Here is a 21,525-nt window from a genome sequence, read left to right on the forward strand (position 1 = left end):
CCATGTGTACCTTTTCTGTTAGGACAAGGGAAAGGGAAAGAAACTGAGAGTCTTTTGTTCAGTACCTGGAAAAATGAAGAGGCAGAAAAGTATTCTTTCCGATGCTGTAAATGACAAAGGCATTGCCTTCAACAATTTTAAGTTTTCCTGACTGTTTACTCTTAGCTACTTTGATTTTCTAACTAAAACTTTAAAATTTTTGTTTTTGAGACAGACTCTTGCTCTGTCACCCAGGCTGGAGTGCAGTGGCACGATCTGGGCTCACTGCAACTTCTGCCTCCTGGATTCAAGTGATTCTCCTGCCTCAGCCTCCTGAGTAGCTGGGACTACAGGCATGCGCCACCATACCCAACTAATTTTTGTATTTTTAGTAGAGACGGGGTTTCCCCATATTGGTCAGGCTGGTCTCGAACTCCTGACATCAGGTTATCTGCCTGCCTCGGCCTCCCAAAGTGCTGGGATTACAGGTGTGAGCCACTACGCCTAGCCTAAATTTTGATTCCTGACTTCCAGGGTATTTTTACTAGATCAGGGAAGATTAGACATAGAAAGGAGAGTATTCTTATAGGTGAAGTTAAATTACAGCCTAAACTGAGTAAGTTCTCACCGAAATCATTCTTCCCTGGGTGAGTATAAAGAGAAAGGGGCTGGAGAATCTCCCGAAGCTGGTTAAGTTATTGGCAAGACTGCACCTGTATTGGTGTTTTTAAACCCATTACAGTCTTAGTTATATTTTTCTTCTTTGTCTTCATTGTCAGCCATGGAGGAAAGGATGCGATGAAAAGATGTCTTAGGAGACAACATTATATTTTTCCATTGAAGTTAAGTTCACCACGATAGCATTTAGAGTAACCCTGCTGGCCAGGCACAGTGGCTCATGCCTGTAACCCCAGTACTTTGGGAGCTCAAGGCGAGGAGGATTGCTTGAAGCCAGGAGACCAGCCTGGGCAACATACTGAGATACTATCTGTACAAAAAAGTAAAAAAAAAAAAAAAAAAAATTAGCTGGGCTTTGTGGCACAGACTTGTAGTCCCAGCTACTCAGGGGGGCTGAGGTGGGAGGATCGCTCAAGCCCAGGTGTTCAAGGCTGCAGTGAGCCATGATTGTGTCACTGCACTCCAGCCTGGGTGACAGAGTGAGACTCTGTCTCAAAAATAAACAAACAATCGAACAAAGTAACCCTGTGAATTGAGCTGTAGATTAAACATACTATACTCACTGTAACATCATCATTGCCTGCTTGAGAAATTCATGCTGTCCTTAACATACTGGTACTCATTTTAATTCCTGGGGAGATTACTTGCAGCTTGATGGGTACATGGGGAATGTTGGTCGGGGTGTAGGGGGGAGTCCCAGATCTTGACCTTGGAGGTGTTAGGGGAGATTTCAGAGTACCCCTAGTGTGTGAACTTCAGGATTTGTAGGATTGGGGCCCCTCAGCTGGCTGGTTAACACATCTGTCCTTAGCTCCAGGGGCAGTCAGTTTGCTAAGCAAATGGAAGTGAAAAGCCAAACACAGCAAAAAAATTCCAGGTCTTGACATCTTGGTCTTCCTAAGTAGCTCTGTGTGTGTGGAGCCCATCCCGCAGCAGCTGTGGCCTTGGGGAAAGTGTGCAGGCCCCCACAACACAGACGCCAGAAGCCCTGACTTGTGCAGCTCAAAAGCCTGAGGAACTTCAGTTAAAAGAAAATAAGGTTAGAATAGTAGAAAGGGAAAGAAGTCGAAAGCCCCTATTTAAGCACCTGGGAAAATGAAGAGGAAAAAAAAATTATTATTTCAATTACTATGAAAATGTATTTTATTAGAAGATGGGGATTCATCATTGACACTCAAAAGCCCAAAAAGCAATATCCTGCACTATAATACCCCTGTCTCCATGCAGGGAGAATGAGTTATTAAATTGGAAGATGAATGTTTTGCAGTTCAGTTAACTGCATCTGTTAAAAAAGAAATAGTTATAAACTTGCTGTGGGCCCCCAAACCCTCCCCACTAAAGCTGTCTTTTGCCAGCCCCCAGCCCCTCTGTATCTTCAAGGATTTTGACATGACGCCCCTTTCACATTTCTATGGCGTATGAAAATTCAGGAGTAAGAAAGAAAAAAACTCAGCAAATTAAATGCAAACCAGAGGTTTTTATTATTATTATTTTAAAAAACCAGTTGCATATGGTTCAATTGTGGCAAAGTGCGACAATGTAAATGCAGTGCATTCTTATGTATAACAGCTTTTCCTCCGCTCCCATGGCAGCCTCAATAACGCAGCGCTTCTGTTCTGCATGAATAAATATGTATAAAATGTAATGCTGCAAAGAAATAAAATCCGATAACTGAAAGATACCATTGCTTAGATTCCGGGAGCAACATGAGGCATCAGCTTTTCTGATTCTTTGGTATTTATGTGAGGAGCCATTGAAATGATAATTTGGAATTTATTATTTTTTTTCAGGGGCAAGTAATTTCCAGCTGTCCATTGGGGCTTTAAGAAATGGAGGTTCTGGTGGTCTACCTGCCCATCCTGTTTTCTGGGTGGGGTCTGTGGCTTCTTCTCTGCTTCTCCATTCAGCCTATATACTCACGGCCTGACCATCCTCTTCCTTCGCCACCTCAGGAGTCAGCCTCGTTAGTGAAATAATGAATTTAGCCCTCCGAGCCAGCTGTGCTTTTTCACCCCCGAGACTCATGTGCCTGATGAGTTGCAAGCTCAACACAATTCCCTGCTCACAAAAGGGGAACTCCACTCTTTCCTCTCTCTAGTCTTGAAATCACATAGGATAGTATTTTAGTAATAAGGGATATGTGAGCCCCTTTTATTTTCTTTTTCCCCTTTCTTCTTTAACTTTTATTTTAGGTTCGGGGTGCAAGTGAAGGTTTGTTACATAGGTGAACTCGTGTCATGGGAGCTTGTTGTGTGGATTACTTCATCACCCAGCTATTAAACCCAGTACCCTGTCTTTTCTGCTCCTCTCCCTCCTCCCACCTTCCCCCTCGAATAGACCCCAGTATCTGTTGTTCTGAGCCCCCCCTCAACCTTTTTTTTAATAAAAGAGGAAATTGCTTACAAACTTTGGCACTTCTTGTCCCTAACATAAATACTTGGGACCCTGCTTCACAGTTAGTCTTGACTTAGTTCCCTGTCGTCTGCGAAGGTTGAAGCTGGGAATTATTAGGGTCCAGGTTGTCTAGTTCCAGTCCCCAAGGCTTTCACAAACTGGCCCCAGCCTACCCTTCCTGCCTGTCACCCACCCGCACTGTCCAGAAACCCTGCGAAGTCTCAAGCCACACCTCTACTTGCACCCCGGGCTTTCCAGATTGTGGTATTGCATTGCGGCTTCCTTCTACTAGCAACGCTTTTTCTAGATTTAGAATTTTTAGCCTTGAAGATTCGGCTCAGATGTCACCTGTTTTTGTTTTTTTTTTTTTTTTTTTTTTTTTTTTTTTTTTTTTTTTTTTGAGGCAGACTGTCACTCTGTCGCCCAGGCTGAAGTGCAGTAGTGTAATCTTGGCTCACTGCAACCTTAGCCTCCCGGGTTCAAGTGATTCTTGTGCTTCAGCCACTGGAGTAGCTGGGATTACAGGTATGCGCCACCATGCACGACTAATTTTGGTACTTTTAATAGAAATGGGGTTTTGCCATGTTGCCCAGGCTGGTCTAGAACTCTGGGCCTCAAGTGATCCACCTGCCTCGGCATCCCAAAGTGCTGGGATCACAGTTGTGAGCCACTGTGCCTGGCCGACAGATGTCACCTATTTTGCAACCACTTCTTCCCTTATTACCGCAGCTGCTAACACATCCCATGCATACAACAGTGGCGTGTCTACTGGCTCTCTCTGCCAGCCTCCTCTAAGGCGGAGATCAGATCTCAACACTTTTCACATCACCAGTGCGTAGGGTCCATGGTGAAATTAACAGCATCCAGTGTGTGTTGCAGGACTGAAAGGATGAACCACCCAGAACAGACAGTATCCAGCGTATTCTTCCAGTGCTCAGGATTTTCCTTTCGGCCTCATTCCAGGAGAGGGTTGGCAGGACAATACTTGAGAGCACTTGAAAAGCAAGAAACTCAGGAGAGAGGTTACCATCCAATGATGAAGGTACTACCAGTGATGACATGTCCTGTCTCTAACTCAACTTGCAGCCCAGGGGCACCTCATAAACGTGCTTCATCGATGACAGTGTGTGTTTATAGTGCTTGTGTTGTGAAAATAAACAGCCCTTGAAGTGTAAAATTAGAAGTAAATAAATGAGTTAGGAATTATTTTCTCCACTGTTTAAACAAAGCTACTTCTCAGGTGGGACATTAGCTTCCTTGGAGCAAAGCCAAAATCTGGCTTGGTTAGCCAGAAAATGTAAACACATTTCTGTTAATGTTCAGAGTAGAAAGGAAAACTCCAAGTTTTGAGGAGAACCTCTCCTTTAACTGCTGCGTGAGGCTGGACTAGTTATTCAACCTCTCTGGGCCTTGGACCCTTATCTTTAAAATGAAGCTAATAGTGCCTCCTTCATTAAGTCTTTGCCAGGACTGAAATATACATTTCATAGCATGATGATTGGATCAGAAAAGCACTCCATCCATATATATTAGCTATTTGAATTAGGATTTGGGTTTCAGGGAGTTTATTCCGCCCTTATAAACATATCAAGTGGACACCATGTTTTGGTCTTTTCTCTCCTCCTTAAACCAGGCTGTGCTAAATGGGAATCCTCAAACTGAGCCCTCAGCCTCAGGAATAAGGTGTCCCAGCCATTTCCACTGTCTGGGTGGCTCAGAGCCCTTTCTGTCCACTCTCTCCCTGTCCTCAGTTGTCCGGGTGAGGACAGCTGACTTTGGAATAGAAAGATGATGGGGCTACATGTCCTTATTGTGAATCAAAACCTGGGGTCCATGTTTTGATTCTGAGGTCAGAATCAAACCAACCTGCTGGGTTGGTTGGCAGGTCCTTAGGACTTTCATGCCTTCAAAATGTCAGGTTCTTTGCCCTGACTCCAGTAGCCCAGCACGACCCAAGTACTACATTCCTGGGCAGGGCCAGCCAGAGCCAGGAGGCACTGACTGTGTCTCTCCGTAGCCAAAACACTAGCCAGGAGGAGAGGAGGTAAGGCCAGCAGCTTGCAAATAGTCGGCGCACTGGTGGCAGCAGGGAGGAAGCTCCTGGGCTGGGCCGAGACCAGCCGCCCTCACCCCAGGGGCCCACCACCCCACCTCCCCCTCTTGTTATGAAACCCACGGGGACAACCACACATGTGGGCAGCCGGGGGCTTTCCTCAAATTGACAACAGCTTCTCGCTGTCGCTCGGCAGAACATGAGCTGCTTACATAAACACTGCCTCAGAGACACCTGCAGTGTGGGACGCAGGGAGTCGGGGGAGGGTGGAGGGAGAGGCAGAAAGCTGCAGGGTGAGAGAACGGCTCCGCGCCCCACCATGGAGGGGCCCTCTGTGCATCCATACACTGCACACACACACACACACACACACACACACACACACACGAGGTTGGTTACCTTCTCATCTGTAACTAGGAGGCAGGGAAGAAGGCAATGCAGTCCTCCTTTAGAGACTCAAACTGTGTCCCCAGCCCTCCCCATCTCCTCCCACACCCCCCTCCAAACTCAGCTTGGCTGGGAAAGGAAACTCCCCAGTCTGCTGTGCTCCTGCAAGCTGAGTGTTTGCAGGTGAATCTACTCCAGGTACAGGAGCAGCTCCTGGGAGAAAGTGGGTGGAGGGTAAGCATGGAGAGGGAGGGAGGGAGGGAGGGGCGGAATCCCTGGAATTTAAGGTTAGAGAATATAGTAGGGGACTGGCATGGTAAGATGGTATTTGGGGGCCTCTACGGAAAACACATCCTGCAGATCAGACCAGCATGGGCTCTGTGGGAGAGGGTGGAGGGTCAGTGCATGCTCAGGGAGAGGGCTCTGAGAGGGGGCAGCACCCGGCCGTGTGGCAGTGGCCTCGGGTTTCCAGGTGGCACTTTCTCACTTTTCTGTCAGTTTACCTGACTCACCAAGTGAGTGAGATCGCTGCCTGTGAGTTACCCCGTTGCTCACATCTAATCACAAAGCGCAGACAGGTGGGGAGGGCTTCCCTCTCCGGGCCTGACACCCCTGGGTTCGGGTCCCCTGGCTTCCTTCCTCTGGGCTGCTCACTCGGGCTCTTTGCTCCTGGCCAGCCTGAGCAAGTCAGCAGAGCACAGGATCTCCAAACAGGGGTGCATTCCCTGGCTTCATCAGAGAGGAGGCTTGGAGCTCAGGGAACAGAGAGCAAACTGAATGTCTAGGCCAAGCTAGATGCCGAGGGGAAACAGCCCTCCTTTTGAAAGTATTCTTGCATTTTAACTGTCATCACAGTGAAGCCACCATGGGCAGAGCCTGGAGGCTGGAAGAGGGCGTCTGGAATGATGTCGGGCTGGTTTCTTATCACAGAGCACCGGGTAGGGGGATGAGCTAAAAGTTATAGTTCTTGTTCCCAGCTTAGTGTGGCTATGGGGCCGGTGGTATCTCCTCTGTGTTCCTCCATCTCTTTTGAGGCAGAAAGAGAGGACAAGCCCTTCCCTATGGGAAATGCTTTACTCTGCTCTAACATAATCTTACTCTCAGAGCCCACTCACAGTGAATAGATCTCAGCTAGGAAGGGAAGCAAACATCCCCAGGTGACGATAAAGACCAGACGCAGAGGTTTAACTGATGTGTGTGAGTTCATAGAATGAGAGCGTGGCCTCTACGATCTCAATGTTGAGAGAACGGCGTTCAATATATTGTATTGTGACATGTCTGCTTCTGGGCTGCCTATCCCACCAGGCCGTGAGTGCCCCAGAGGTAGGAACTATATCTTAGTCACCCTTGTACTTTCAAGCCTCACAATGGGACTTGCCCAAAAAAGGGCACTCAGTAAACGTCTCATGAACACATGAATTGGTGAGTAGCAGAGATGAGATTTCAAGCCAGTGGGGAGAGATGAACACCCTCAAAAGGAATGTTGACTCCAAGAAACATCAAAAGAGGGACAGAACCTTGAGATTTTCCAACTCCAGCTCTTCAATCTACAGAAGCAACTGAGGTCCAGATAGGCTAGATCACAGGCTCATTCCCACATAGCGAATTTGAGGCAGAGCCAGGACTACCACCCGGCTATTCTCACCACGTTATGCCACAAGGGTCGGGGAGGACAGGGAGCCTGCCTAGGGGTGCTTCACACTGGGGGAGATGTGATTTCAGGCCTTGAGGCACACACACGCTTGAAAACAAAACTGCATGATTCAACAAACATCTGCAGAAGCAATGCAATTATCTCTGAGATCTAAGCATTGATCGATGGGAGTTTTAATTACCCAAATTTCTTCATCCTCTTCCACAGAAGAAAAAAATTTTCTGGTGTGTTTATTTCATGGCAAAATATGGTACGATTCTACGGCACACAAAGGGGTACGTTGCATTTGGGAAAAGCGTGTTAAGCACCATTTTTGTTGTGGTGGTTGTCTCTGCAGCTGAAAATATTGTTCCTTTTGATCTCTCAGACTGAAAAGCAGATTGCCACATGCATCCAAGTTTGGCTTCAAGTGGGAATAGCTCTACCCAAAGTCGGGCCTGAGCAAGGGGATGGGGAGGAGTGAGCAGCCTGGGGCTCTGCCTGGGGCCAGGACCCTGAAGGCGGTGGATGATGGGGAGGGGTAACAAAGCACAGGCACTGGAGTCTGGGAAAGACTCAGCTAGAAGACGAGACATCAGCCCTGAGTGGGCCCCACCTCTTCAGTGGGTGCCCATGTGACCTTAGCCACCTCAACTCCCGTCCCTGCCATTTACTTCACAGGGCTTTTGTGAGGGTCAAATGACATTAGAACTTGCTTTGAGAAGCTCAAAGTGCTCTATAAATGTGACGTATTATTATTTCAGCAGGAAGATGCAGATGGGGGCTGTAGATGGCCGCCCTGGGGTTTTAAAAGAAAAACTTGTTCAAAACTGCTCCTGAGGCAGCGATCACCTGCTTTACATTCACATTGACTTCTCTTTCAGGGCAGCTGTCAGTGTATGTGTTTTGTTTCTGATGCTAAGGCCCTTCCTGAACCGGATCTCCATCCCTTCACCGAGCAGGTGCCTGCTGTGCTGCGGCAGGTCCATGTGGGCTCTGGGGACAGCTCCAGGTTGCCTGTGCTCTCCTCCCCGCCAGGTGCTCTCCCTACTTGCCCTTCCCCATACCTTCCTCCCCATTCTTCAGTCTTCTTTTGGCCATGCAGAGATGGACGTGGAGTGGCCCAGGTGGACCAGTGAGGGTGGGGAGGGGCCACTGGTGCTCTAGCAGGGGCAGCCTAGACCCAGACTCTGCTTAAAGCCACTGGTTCTCCTGCCCACCAGGAGTTTCTATAGACCTCAAGACCTTGATGCAGTCACCAAAGAAGGGGAAGCACGGGGCCAGGGCCAGGGCCTGGGCCCGCTTGCCCTTGCCAGGTCCCATAGCCCTTCCTGCTCTGCTCTGCCTGGGGGAGGGGTGGGGACTAACCCCCATGGCTGTACTTTCCAGGCTTCCTGGGTCCTCTGGATTTAGTTTGGGTTGAGTCATATAGAGGCACTGGTGGGAAATTAAAGGGCAGGAGGGAGGAAGAAGCTGGGATAGTCCTACCTCTCCCTCTTGGCGTCCAACAGTGACTGTGGCCTTGACTGTGTGCATGGGGCCCCACAGGGCTCCAGTGTCCCCAGGGATGCCCCAGCTCCTGGACTCTCCAAACCCCACATCCTCCCTTTCTCCATCCAGCCTAAGGGCGGTAGTTGCTCATTTGGGGGTGCCTCTCACCCTCTTTTTTGACTTCTGTGACCTTCCTATCACCTACAAGGACTTGTGCCTTTGCAAGTGTCCAAGGTTGGCCAACTTGCAGACCTGGATGCAGACAGGCCAGAGCCCCTCAGACTTGGGCTTCCTGCAGCTACTATATTTATCTGTTCCCTTTTCTCGTGTCTGTCGTGCTCTGCCAGGCTGAAAACTTCCTGAGTGCAGGACTGGGACCATCTCATTCACAGTTGTAGGTCCCCAGTGCCTAGAGCCATGCCAGCTATCTAACAGACACAAAATACTTGTTAAGAGAAGAAATTAGTGGAAACCACTTAAGTTCCAAATAACGTTCTCCCCATGGGGCAATGCTTCTCCTTTGGGGGTCACCCTCCCTCTTTGGAAAAACTCCTCCTGGGATGAATCTCTATTGCAGCGTGGATCACACTCAAGCCATCCAGTCCTACGTGGATGATCCTGCCTGCCACAGAGGGAGGCAGTAGCATACAGCAATTAGGGATGAAACTGTGGGGTGGGAGGCCAGGCTCCACTACTTGTGTGGCCGTGAGCAAGTGGGGACTATTGACTTAACCTCTCCACACCTCAGTTTCCCCAGCAGTAAAATGGTGCTGAGAGTGGCGACTCTGTCCTTGGGCTGTTGTAAGAATTACACAAGGTAACGAGCGTGGAAGCCTGGCTACCTCGTAGGCACTGAATCACTGCCATCCCTGCGAGCTTCTTGGCTCAATGGGGCGGATGAGGAAGGGGTTGTCAATGAGACCTGGGAGGCTTCTCCAACATGTGGCCGTCACTGGTTTTCTGTAAAGATTAGAGAACACCCCGACCCTCCATCTCATTCACCTTTTTCTTGCTTCTCCCTATCCTTTCCCCAATTTTGCAGAGAAAATAAGCATTTAGAACTGGGATCCATCCTATCACTTTTCAGGGAAGGAAATGGGGACACAGGAAATCACAGCAACCTAGCCAGGGCCCACAGCCTGTTATTGGCAGAACTGGGGACATAGGGCGTCTTAGTCAAACTCTAGGAAAGCGTGCAGCATCAGCACCAGTGACCCAGGCAGTGCCGGCCACACCCAGGCAGCCCTGGACTGAGCAGAGGTGGGAGGAGCCAGCAGGGGGTCCCAGGTGAAGGGAGGTGGGTGCTTTTCCCTCTTGACCGCACAGATTCAGGATTTGGGGTGGTGTGGAGAATGTACCATGACTTTCTGTCATGCACACATGGTGATGCTACCATGCCCTATTTTGATCATGAACAGAGGGAGGTCTCAAACTGGCAGAAAAGGGACCACAGCTCTAGGAAAGAAAGCAGCCGCAGATGTGAAACTATGAAGGGGTATTAATCGTGTCTTTTTATTCTGTAATGTTTGTGCTTTGACATTTTGGGGCCTCACTGATCCTGGAGGCACTGCCCCTCCCAGGGCTAATTCCTAGAGATAGTAAACTCCTCTGAGCACCATTTGCTTGTGAAAACCAACCAGTCCAGTGTCCATACTACCAAACCACCTCCTCTATCAGATTTTTACACTCCAGGCCACTATCCACCTGCCCAAACTACCCCAGGGTGGGTACTAGACAACTGGGAACAGTCCTTATACCCAGAGCCTGTTGAAGTGATTCACACTAGCCAACCCCTAAGCCTGCTCACCCTACCCCACCTGTTCCTCCCACGATCAAGACTCCTACTCAGGTTTTCCCCTGGTTCACTCTGCCTCCCAACCGAGCCTGGGGCATCCCCCATGTGGCCCTGCAAGCCATACCCCCCGCCTCTTGGGATCTGCGAGTATAAAACTTCCTCCTTCATGAGAGCCATTTCTGTGTCTACATGTCTTCCCACACCTGATTAAAACAAATCCCAGACACCATCAAAACAATAGGGGCATCTATACAAAGCAGAGATTATGTTTAAAGGTTCAGAAATTCGGACCTGGAAGGACGCTTATCACAATTATCCTTCATTATATCCTTGATCCAAACACTTTCTGATGTGAGAACAGTCCCAAGGAGCCAGCAGAAAGTCCCATCAGTTTCTCACGCTGAGATCAACCTGAATAGTGTTTACCACATCACCACTGCTTTGTACCACCCATTAACACACTCAAATCACTCTGCCAATACTCAAATCCACTCAAAAACCCACACCAGGGACCTGACCTCCCTGTGCCCCAAGGGGCTGTGGCCAGATCTCAACCTCCCAGCCCCACATCCCTCTCCAGAGAAGGTTGTATCCGCATACTTAAAAAAAAAAAAAAGTTGAGCTGAAGATGGCACAAAATTAGTTCCTTCGACAGACAAATTTGCTCCTGAAACACTCTGCCAACCTGCTAATGAGTCGTCTTGAACCTTGCGTGGTGTTACCTCTAATTTTGCAGCCTGCTAGGATTTGAGTTCTGTGGACAGCCTCACATTTGGTTTGGAATTATAGGCTGAGTTGCTGCTCACTCCTATTATTGTGCTGTCAATCTTGTATTAGCGCATTATAATATGGTACACTGAATGCATCTGTTCTGTATATCACAGGGCCTCGTTGTCATTTGTTGAATCATTTTGTCTTATATGATTGTTAAGCAATTATTTCATCTCGGGTGGCTTAAATTTTGATTACTGTATACTATTTGCGGGGGATACAAAAAGAGTGGGGTACAACTCCACCATCAGCTGATTTCACCAATTCTCCACTCCAGGGCTCACACATATTTATGCTGGAGTGCAAAGGCTTCTGATGCCCAGATATGTGTCCCCCAACCTGAGAAGGGAGCCAGGAAAGGGGCTGGAGTTGATGCATCTTGACTTAAGGGCTGAAGAGTTGGCAATTTTGGAGGCCAGTGAAGAGCCACGTAGAAAATGTCCCGCTGCCTGCCATCACCAGTAGCTCCTCTTGCTCCCGTCCTGCAGAGAGAGCTCCCACACAGGTCGCAGACACAGGGTCCTCTTTAAAATGAAGATGAAATGCACCTGGTTCCACCACCTAGTTAGAAGCAGTTATGAAGGTTGAAGAGCTGTTATCTGAGATTTATAGCCCCAAATCTGTGAGATAGACTCTCCTAATTAATAAGACAAGGAAGACTAGAAAGTTGCAAAAACTACCTGGCAGGGCTTGGAGCCTGCTGTCACCACCACGATGATAGCACTGTCTTCGCTGCTGAGCCTATTAGAATGTCAGGATGTGCATTCTCCTCTCCTAGTGGGATGGCAGGGTTCACTGGCTATTACGGAGAAGCAAGTGCAGATCGTGACTTAAGGCTCCGGGAGGAGAGTTAATCAGGGAAGAGCTGGTTGACAAGACTCACTCAGCACAGGACTTGAGAACACCAGGAGGCGGAAAGGGAGAAGAAAGAACCTCTTCCAAAGGCGGCATCCACACCGTTGACAAAGGGCCATTTCCCCCAGCCTGGGTTGCTTTCTGACTTCCTTTGATCCTCCCTGAGCATTTGCTTCCTTGTCTCCAGCCTTCACCTGATAAGTTCAATTCGACATCCTCTCTCTCTTCTCCCAATGTCCTCTCCTTAATTTCACTGCATCCTCCAATGTGAATGTTTGCCTCCCAGTCTGGGATCTGTCTTATTCCCTTTATCTCACCTGAAAAAGCTTTCTCCTTTAATCTCTGCTCATTCAAGTCCCGCCCATCCTTCAAAGTATGGCCAAGCTCACCTCTTCCAGAAAAGCCTCACCCTGTGGTGTTATCTCCATCCGGAATCACAGCAGCACTTACTGTGAGATAACTATCCGCTTACATCTAACAGAGTTCACTGCACTCTCCCCAAATGAAGTGGACACCTGTAGGCAGTAAGAAGAGAATCTTTTTGACCCAGTGGTGCATTCAATGCAATGCAAGGAAAGACCGTGATAATACTGAAAATGAGTATTACCCGGCCCCAGGATATGTACACCATCCTTGCTTGATGCCAGTTCACAAAGAGAGCCCTTGTTTATTGAGAGCTTATAGTGCCGAGGAATTCACATAATTCATCTCATCTAAATTCTCCAACATTCATGAGATGGTTTCTCTTATTTCCTCCTTTTACGCATGAAGAAACGGAGGCTCAGGAGGTTAGATGACTTGTTCAGAGTCACACAGATAGTACGGGGCTGACCCAGAATTCAACCCCAGGTCTGGCTGACTCCAGCACCCGCCCTTTCCCTCCACGACCAAGCACAAGAAGCAGGCTGGCACTGGCCTTTCGCTGCTATGACTGCCAAGCTGGGTTACACCTGCTGCTGGTCCCCAGCACCAGGCACACGATGCAACTGTGAGTCCTCTGGAGTCTGTGAGGGAGCTGGCACTCGCCTTCTGCCTGAAGCAAAGGAGCTGTGCTCTTCAGTTTCAGCGTGAAAAAGCCTCAGAAGATGCCCAGCTTAGATGGACACAGGAGACAGTCTATGGACATCGTCTCCACTTCCTGGCTTCCTCAGCACTGTTGCTAGTGAAGCTACCCTGCCCAAGGTCTCCAGTGAACTTCTGAAAGAAGTCAGGACTTACGCATACAGATGAATACGCCCTGTGGGTATTCACTGGGTCCTCTTGGGAAGCCAGCTCTGTGTCCCAGGCACACCGTCTGTGTGCAAGAGTAGGGGAACACCTGAGTTTGGGAATTGCTTTCGTATCAGCTTACAGGCCACTCCAAGAGCCGGCCTCCTGGCTTCATAGTCACAGACCACCTGCAGGGTTGACTTATGCATCCTTTTGCAGGAGACAGGCTCACTTCTCTCCTGTGACTAACATGGAATTACAGGTTAAGGAGGGAAGTCGTACTCACCTGTTGATTCATTTATTCAGTCACTTGCTCACTCATCAATCATTTCTTCAACAATGAAACCCTTACTAGACAAATACTGACTCCCTGCTCCAGAATAACGATCTGTTCGGTGCTAGGACTGTCAAATGAGTAAGCGTTTCTTCCCACAGGCGTTCAGGGTCTATTTCTGCACTTTACAGACAGGCAAGACAGAAGTGATCGGAAGCGGCCACCAACCATGGAGTTCAGAAACACGGCACATTTCTGGAAGAGCCAAAAGGCAACTCTTCCATCCACACTGGTCAAGAGGAAATTCAACACAGCTCACAGCCATTGAATCTGACCCGGCAGCGTGTGATACATCCCATCGTCTTGTCAGTTAGCAGCTGTGGGACCTTGAGAGCTTCTTAAATTCCCGAGTCTAGACTTTCTTATCTTTAAAATGCAGCTGCAAACAATGTCTGTCTCATGCAGGCGTGGGCTAAATGGAATTGTATATAAAGCATTCAGCACGTGTCAAGTCCAGGTCAAGGCCGGCGTGCAGAGGCAGGGAGAGGTGTAACCTCTTTCAGTTTGGAGCCACGCAGTACCCTGCCATTTGCAGCCCTTCGGGGTAAGGCTGTAGCCCCCAAACAGCCTGCTGCCCCAGAGCAGTGGCCCAGCAAGTGCACTGACAGCTCTGGTGCACGTGGCATGCCCCCACTCCTCACACGGCAGCAACAGGGACAGTGACAGGGACCTGAGGTGGGGTGGCCCACCTGGCTGGCAGCTGGTAACTGGGCACATTGCCCAGAAGGTGGGGAGTTCTCAGTTAGGGGCAGAGGTGGGTGGTTGAGGGAGCAGTTAGCAGCACTGTCTACTGTGGCAGGGATCTCCTGGGTAAGGTCAGAGGGATTTGAGGAGGTCCAGGGATCACCCCAGGGTGGGGCAGCACGCTGCTCAAGTCAGAAAATGAAGTTGCAGGATGTAGGGGAGGGGGTGGGACTGTTAGTCTAATTGTGACTCATCTCTCCTTATTTTTCTCCTTATGGCTTGTATTTAATTTTTTTTAATCCTCCCAAGTTACTGGGCCTTGAGGACATTCCGTGTGTGTGTGTGTGTGTGTGTGTGTGTATTTCTATATATATAATTTTTTTTTGAGACAGAGTTTCGCTCTTGTTGCTCAGGTGGCGTGCAATCGAGCGATCTCGGCTCACTACAACCTGCACCTCCTGGGTTCAAGCGATTCTCCTGCCTCAGCCTCCCGAGTAGCTGGGATTACAGGTGCTCGCTACTACGCCCAGCTAATTTTTGTAATTTTAGTAGAGATGGGGTTTCACCATGTTGGTCAGGCTAGTCTCAAACTCCTGTCCTCAGGTGATCCGCCCACCTCGGCCTCCCAAAGTGCTGGGATTACAGGCATGAGCCACCACGCCCAGCCATTCCTAGCATATTTTTATAATATTTAGCAAATAAGATGGGGTGGTGGTCCATGCCTGTAATCCCAGCACTTTAGAAGGCCAACGTGGGAGGATCACTTGAGCCCAGGAGTTTGAGACCAGCCTGGGCAACATGGAAAAACTCCATTTCCATAAAACCTTTAAACATTAGCCGTGTGTGGTGGTATGCGCCTGTAGTCCCAGCTACTAGAGAGGCTGAGGCAGGAGGATCGCTTGAGCCCAGGAGGTCGAGGCTGCAGTGAGCCATGATCACATTTGCCAGCCTTGGTGACAGAGCAAGACCATCTCAAAGTATGTATTTACCAAATGAAGTTTTATGATGTTCTCTAGCACTTTTTAGTTTATTCTCTTTAAAAAGAAACCCTCTGAAGTATCTCTGGAGAAGACAAATGCATGTGCGCGCACACACACGCTGGGAACAGGAGCTGCTTCGGTAGATAACTGAGTGGGAGGAGGTTAATTTTTCACTGTGACCCTTATCTGTACACCTGCTAACTCAAAATAATTTAATAACAACAACAATGACAATAAAAGGGGAGTGAGTGCTCTCATTTTAATTGCTTTCTACTTATTTCCAGTTAATTGTCTTCCCTGCCGTGTCCTGCAGGGGACTCCACACATCTTCTTTAGGACATAACTTCTTGGATGCAGGACCAACCTAGGATGTTTGGCCAACCCACCCACTTCTTCTTCTTCTTCTTTTTTTTTTTTTTTTTGAGACAGTCTCACTCTGTTGCCCAGGCTGGAGTACAGTGGTGTGATCTCAGTTCACCGCAACCTCCACCTCCCAGGTTCAAGCAATTCTCCTACCTCAGCTTTCTGAGTAGCTGGAATTACAGGCGCATGCCACCAAGCCCAGCTAATTTTTGTATTTTTAGTAGAGATGGGGTTTCAGCATGTTTGCCAGGCGGGTCTCAAACTCCTGACCTCAAGTGATCCGCCTGTCTCAGCCTCCCAAAGTGCTGGGATTACAGGCGTGAGCCATCGTGCCTGGCCCCAACCCATCCAGTTCTAAAAGGACCGGCCACAGGAGAACCCTCAGTCTTGGCCCCTGCTATGAGGGTGGGGCTTGTAAGGGAGGTGGCCATGGCTTCTGCCTGTCTCTGGCCAGGCTCCTGGAGCCCTCCTGGGCCGGGCCACACCGGTTTGCTCAGGGGCACTGGTACTACATCCCCAGATCAGATTTCCAACCAGGATCTCACACATCACTATGATATCATCTTCCTAAACCATTAATTTCATGCTATTCCTGTGCCCAGAAAACTGCAATGCCTCGCTCTGTCCCGATCAAATCTCAGCGTTCTGGGCCTCCGCCACTAGGCCCTTGTGTCCAGCTGGCTGGTTCCTCACTTCTGTCCAGCATGCCACCAGGCCTTCTCTTACTTCATGTCAGGAAGTGCTGGGCTCAGGATTCTTACACCTTATTCCCCCTGCTGGGAGCTCCCATCTCTCCCCTTTCCTGGCTAACCCAGGGCTAATCCTGGCCACAGGCTTATTCCTCCAGGAAGCCTTCCAGGCTTTGTAAAACTCCCATATGCTCAGTCACTATGTGATTTAACCACTGAGAAGTAGTTTATTCAAAAGTATGTTTGTTTTGTCTTTCTCAAGTGGATCATAAGCTCTCCGCATTCCCATAGCACCAGGCTTACTGCCGGCCGCAATCTTCAAACCTCGAAAACGACTTGATTTCATTTGGAGTCAAAAGACCTGGGTTTGACTTCTGATAGCCTGAGTTTGCACAGTTATAAAATGGGGATAATTTTCCTACCACACAGGATTTGTTGAAATAAGAGCTTGGGAGCCGGACATGAGCTCCATTTTGGAGCTGAGAAAAGGAGGAAAAGAAGACCATGGGAGTGAGAAACAGCAGGAGGCAGAGGCTGGGCCATCTGAGCGCCCTCAAAATCCAGAGCAATGCAGGGGCTGAGAAGAGGAAGGTGGAAGCTGAGCTTTGCGAAGAGACCCCAGTCTCCATCGGAAGATGCTACCCTGTCCTCCTTTCTGCTCTAAGGCTCCGGGGAGCTCAGAGTTTAGGGAGATGGTAAATGGGAGAGAAAAATTAAAGGCAAGAGAAGTCTAAGGAAGTCGTCAAAGCACAGCCAGGCAAACAGAACCCTTAAAGGAGGTAAAAGGTAATGCCATAAATTACAGCTTAAAAGCCTCGTTTTGGGCAAATTGCTTTTTAAGAAGCAGACAAACTCTATCAATAGCATCTACCGTATGTTTTTATAAAGTGCAGAAATATGTTTTTAAAAGGCCGGTAAATAAAGTTCCTATCGATTTGAACTCAAGTGTAATCTGTTTTTCTGTCTGCCACCAACACTGGTAATAAAGCAGAATCATGTAATACGGTATTTCAGCTAATGTGACTATACATCACTGCAGGGATGCCCTGCTCGGTGACCATCTATCATTTTCTATTGGTATTGCTTAGCTGCAGAATTTATAAACTTGCTCCAAATTGATGCAATGTTCAATTTTCTTTTCCAATTTATTTTTGGTTGAGCCAAGCGATATTGAGGCTTCTGAGCAAGCCGCTGAGCACCACCAGATGTTACCTGGAAGACCTCACACTCCTTCATAGGAGTGAGGAGAACATAAGCCAGTACTTGCCACTCTCAACAGGCACAGAGACGGAGGGCCCTGGAAGGAGATAGGTGATGGAGAAGAGGTAGCTTCCTCCCCTGGGGACCCAGCAGTGATTGTGCTCCAGGAAATCCAGGGGCTGAAGGTGAAAGGCAAGATAACATCCAAGAGAGAAACTGCAGTAATGAACACTCAAGAGTCTGGGACTTTCACTAAGATGCAGACATCAGTTCAGTAGGTCTGGATGGGGCCTGCAGTGGCACATCTCTAACGAGTGGCCAGGGAATACCGATGCTGCTGGTCCATGGACCTCACTTTGGGCAGCAGTTCTCTAGAATTTTAGGAACTTTATGTCAGTAAGCAACCTCAAGTCATAGACTTACAAATTTCAGAGCTGGAAAGACCCCAAGGTGAAATCTGGTGCATTCTCCATTGTTTACATGGGGAAGGTATTATTAGCCCTATCTTTCAAACTCCCAGCTTCCCCTCTCTGTGCCCCAGCAGCACTGTGGGGCACACTTTTGTAGTGGCACTTGCCACATCATACTGTGTTGTCCACCAGACAGTGTCTAGAGGTCACTATGTTCGGAGGCCGCCTGGCAGGTGGCAGGTAGCAGGGCAGTGTGGTGGACAGAGTTTGAAATAAGACAACATGGGTTTGAATCCTGACATTTACTAGCAAGCATGCTTGATCTTAAGCAAGTTACTTTACCTTCTTGAACCTCACTAGTAACTTGGGAATAAAGTTCTTTCCTCAATATCTTCCCTCTTTTTGAGACAGGGTCTCACCCTGTCACCCAGGCTGGGGAATGCAATGGAGCAATCTCAGCTCACTACAACCTCTGCCTCCCCGGGTTCAAGTGATTCTCCTGCCTCAGCCTCCTGAGTAGCTGAGATTACAGGCCTGCACCACCACATCCGGCTAATTTTTTTGTATCTTTAGTAGAGATGGGGTTTCACCATGTTGGCCAGGCTGGTCTTGAACCCCTGACCTCGTGATCTGCCCGCCTCAGCCTCCCAAAGTGCTGGGATTACAGGTGTGAGCCACCGCTCCTGGCCCTTCCCATCTTATTAAATAGGATAACATATGCAGCATAATGACCTTGACAAATTACCAGATGTCCAACAAAAGTCAGCTGTGTTATATATTTCTTCAGTATGCACTTGCCAGATGAATGAATGAATGAATGAATGAATGGTTACACGGCAGCCAAGGCAAAGAAAGTATAAGCGGCTCACACATAGGAAGAGGCCAGGGAAGTAGGTGGGGTGGAAGCCATGGAGCCAGGCTCCTCCTGCCCTCTGTCCTACCTCGCCTGCTGTCTCCCACATCCTCACTTCCCTCCAGTGAAACCCAAGTAACAAATCCAAAAAGTGCTAATTTTGGCCTCTTGGGCTGCTGTGATTCATCCCACCCAGAAGGTAAAGCTGTTTGGGGGAAGGAGGAGTCTGGGTGCGGGGATGACAATACGGTTAGGCATAGTACTGTCTCTAGCACACAACGGGAAGCTCCTGATGCAACATTCAGGGTCCTGTGGGCAAATGTTCCATTTATTTATGGAGAAGTCTCAGAGAGATAGTTTAAGCCCTTAGTGAAGCCCACTTAGGTGGGCCCGCCTCAGACAGCAGAGGAGGAATGGAGCTGGGATTATAACAGGGTCTTCTGACCCTTCCTCATCATCCTCCCACCATGGGCCACACCCTCCTTCTCAGCTTAAGAAACCAGGGAAGGAGGAAGTAGAGGGACTAAGAGTCACACTTCATTAAGCCAAGTTGTGAGAAATAAAACTTCAGTAGTCAGCCTATTTAATGCTAAAATATCTGAATAGTTTTCTAAGTAATATCTTTTCCAAATTATTTTTAAATGACATGTATGAATTGTTTTAAAAATCATGGCATAATATACATAATTTAAAGTCATCTTAACCGTTTTTAAGTGTATAATTCAGTAGTGCGAAGTCCACTCACACTGTTGTGTAACGTCACCACCATCCATCTCCATAATGCTTTTCATCTTGCAAAACTAAAACGCCATACATACCTCTGGTAGGTGAGTTTGTTGACTTCATTCCTGGTGGAATAATTCCTGGAGGCCTAAGCTACAGCCCACTTCTCAGCTCATCTAACAATTTTCTATATTAACTAGTTTTCTGCTTAAAAAAAGCTAGAGTATCGTTTCCATTTTCTCCAAGTAAACACGGACTGACATCATGTTTTGGAACTAGAAGAGGTTGCAGGCTACAGAGCCTCATGTTTGGGGTTGGTTATCTGTCTGGCTGGATTTGAAGACAGGTAAAGATCTTCTGGTTCCAGCCAAGATAGAACATCAGGAACCAGATTCACTCTACCACCCGAAACAACGAAAACACTGAACAAAATATGTGAAACAATGGTTTCCAGATTTTGAACTTCAGGCAGTGTGGGGCAGTAATCAGCAAAAGAAGGAAAACAAATGAGGAAGATCTTACAATCACCCCAACTTAATGCCTGATGGAGTTTCTAGGCAGCAGTACAGAGAGAGAGGGAACCCAGGGAACCTGGCAGTCACCCTGAGTTGAGGAGATAGATCTCAAGTCAAAGGAGGTTAAGGTGCTCACAATTCACAGGGTAGAGACAGCTGTGCAGGGACAGAACTGTGGAAATTGCAGAAGGTCCTCCTTGAGTCTTCAGTTGAGTACAGATCAGCATGTGCATGTGAGGAAACTGAGTCCAAGGAAATAATTTCCCGAAAGAAACAGAGGGTAAAGTCTATAGGGCTCACACAAGGCTGAGAATAAACTTGTATTTTCACCAGGCACAGTAAAAAAGCTTCAGAATTCCTGGGACAGCAGGGAGCGTATTCAGCAGTGGGCAAAATCACCCCTAGAAAAAGGCTGCTCGTGTCCTATTTACCAAAGTTTAAAAGCAAGCTTGAGAAGGATCAGACTGCTTTCAATGAACCTAACCACATGCCAGATCACAGCTCAAAAATATTTATGAGATTATAATGACTTTTCACACCTAATGAAGTAAAAATTCACAATGTCTGGCACCTAAAAAAAATTACTAGACACGTAAAGAAGCAGGAAAATAGAAACCATAACAAGGACAAAAGGCAATCAATTGAAATAGACTGGGAAATGATACAGATAATAGAATTCATACACAAATATATTAAAACAGTTATTATAACTATATTGCATATGTTCAAGAGGGTAGGGGAAGGCTTACATATTCCCAGAGACATAGAAAATATTTTTAAAGACCCAGTTCAGATTTGAAGAGATAACAATTTCATTGTCTATGATGAAGAATACACTGGATGAGATTTAACAGAAGGTTAACTATACAGAATAAGATATTAGCGAACTTGAAGACACAGCAATAGAAACTATTCAAAATGAAACATATGGAGAAAAAAGACTGAAAAAAACCCCACCAGAATAGCATATCAGTGAGCTGTGGGACATCTTCAAGTAGCCAAATATACATGCAATCGGAGTCCCTAAAATTCCCTTTTAGGGAATATTAGAAAAATTATAAGACATAATGGCTGAAAAAATATCTAAATTTGATGAAAACTGTAAACCCACAGATCCCAGAAGCCCAACCAAAGAAATGCCAAGCACAAGAGACATGAGGAAACTACACCAAACACATCACAACCAAATTGCTTAAAACCAGTGAAGACGAGAGCACAGGTTACCATTAGCAAATGTGTCACTGGCAGCCTGTGGCATACAGTAGCAAAATAATCTTGATTATCAAGTGTGATTACCTAGAACGAAGTCCCCATTGAGGATAAGAGTTTGGTGGAGTTGCAGGATAGATGATTATGTTAGAATGATGAATATAAAGATGTTGGAATAAGATGACTTCTTCTGCCAGAAGTGGGAAAAGTAAATAAAAATAGTTAGAAGCTTGAGGTTTAAATTCTTGGCACAGCCAGGCATAGTGGCTCACATCTATAATCCCAGCACTTTGGGAAGCCAAGGCAGATGGATGGCTTCA

At 47.6% G+C, this 21,525-nt stretch overlaps 1 protein-coding gene and 1 long non-coding RNA gene across 3 annotated transcripts in view; one reads left to right on the forward strand and one right to left on the reverse strand.

The window, feature by feature from the left end:
* Positions 1–21,525, reverse strand: part of PEBP4 (phosphatidylethanolamine binding protein 4) — a 225,777-nt gene that overhangs the window by 156,837 nt on the left and 47,415 nt on the right. The window lies entirely within an intron of this gene.
* LOC112630058 lies at positions 5,498–15,504 on the forward strand. Its single transcript, XR_003120803.1, has 4 exons — positions 5,498–5,674; positions 8,009–8,086; positions 11,459–14,725; positions 15,157–15,504. It is a non-coding gene; the product is annotated as an uncharacterized LOC112630058 (long non-coding RNA).

This window comes from Theropithecus gelada, chromosome 8 (assembly GCF_003255815.1).
Source record: "Theropithecus gelada isolate Dixy chromosome 8, Tgel_1.0, whole genome shotgun sequence".
NCBI classification, from domain to species: Eukaryota; Metazoa; Chordata; class Mammalia; order Primates; family Cercopithecidae; genus Theropithecus; species Theropithecus gelada.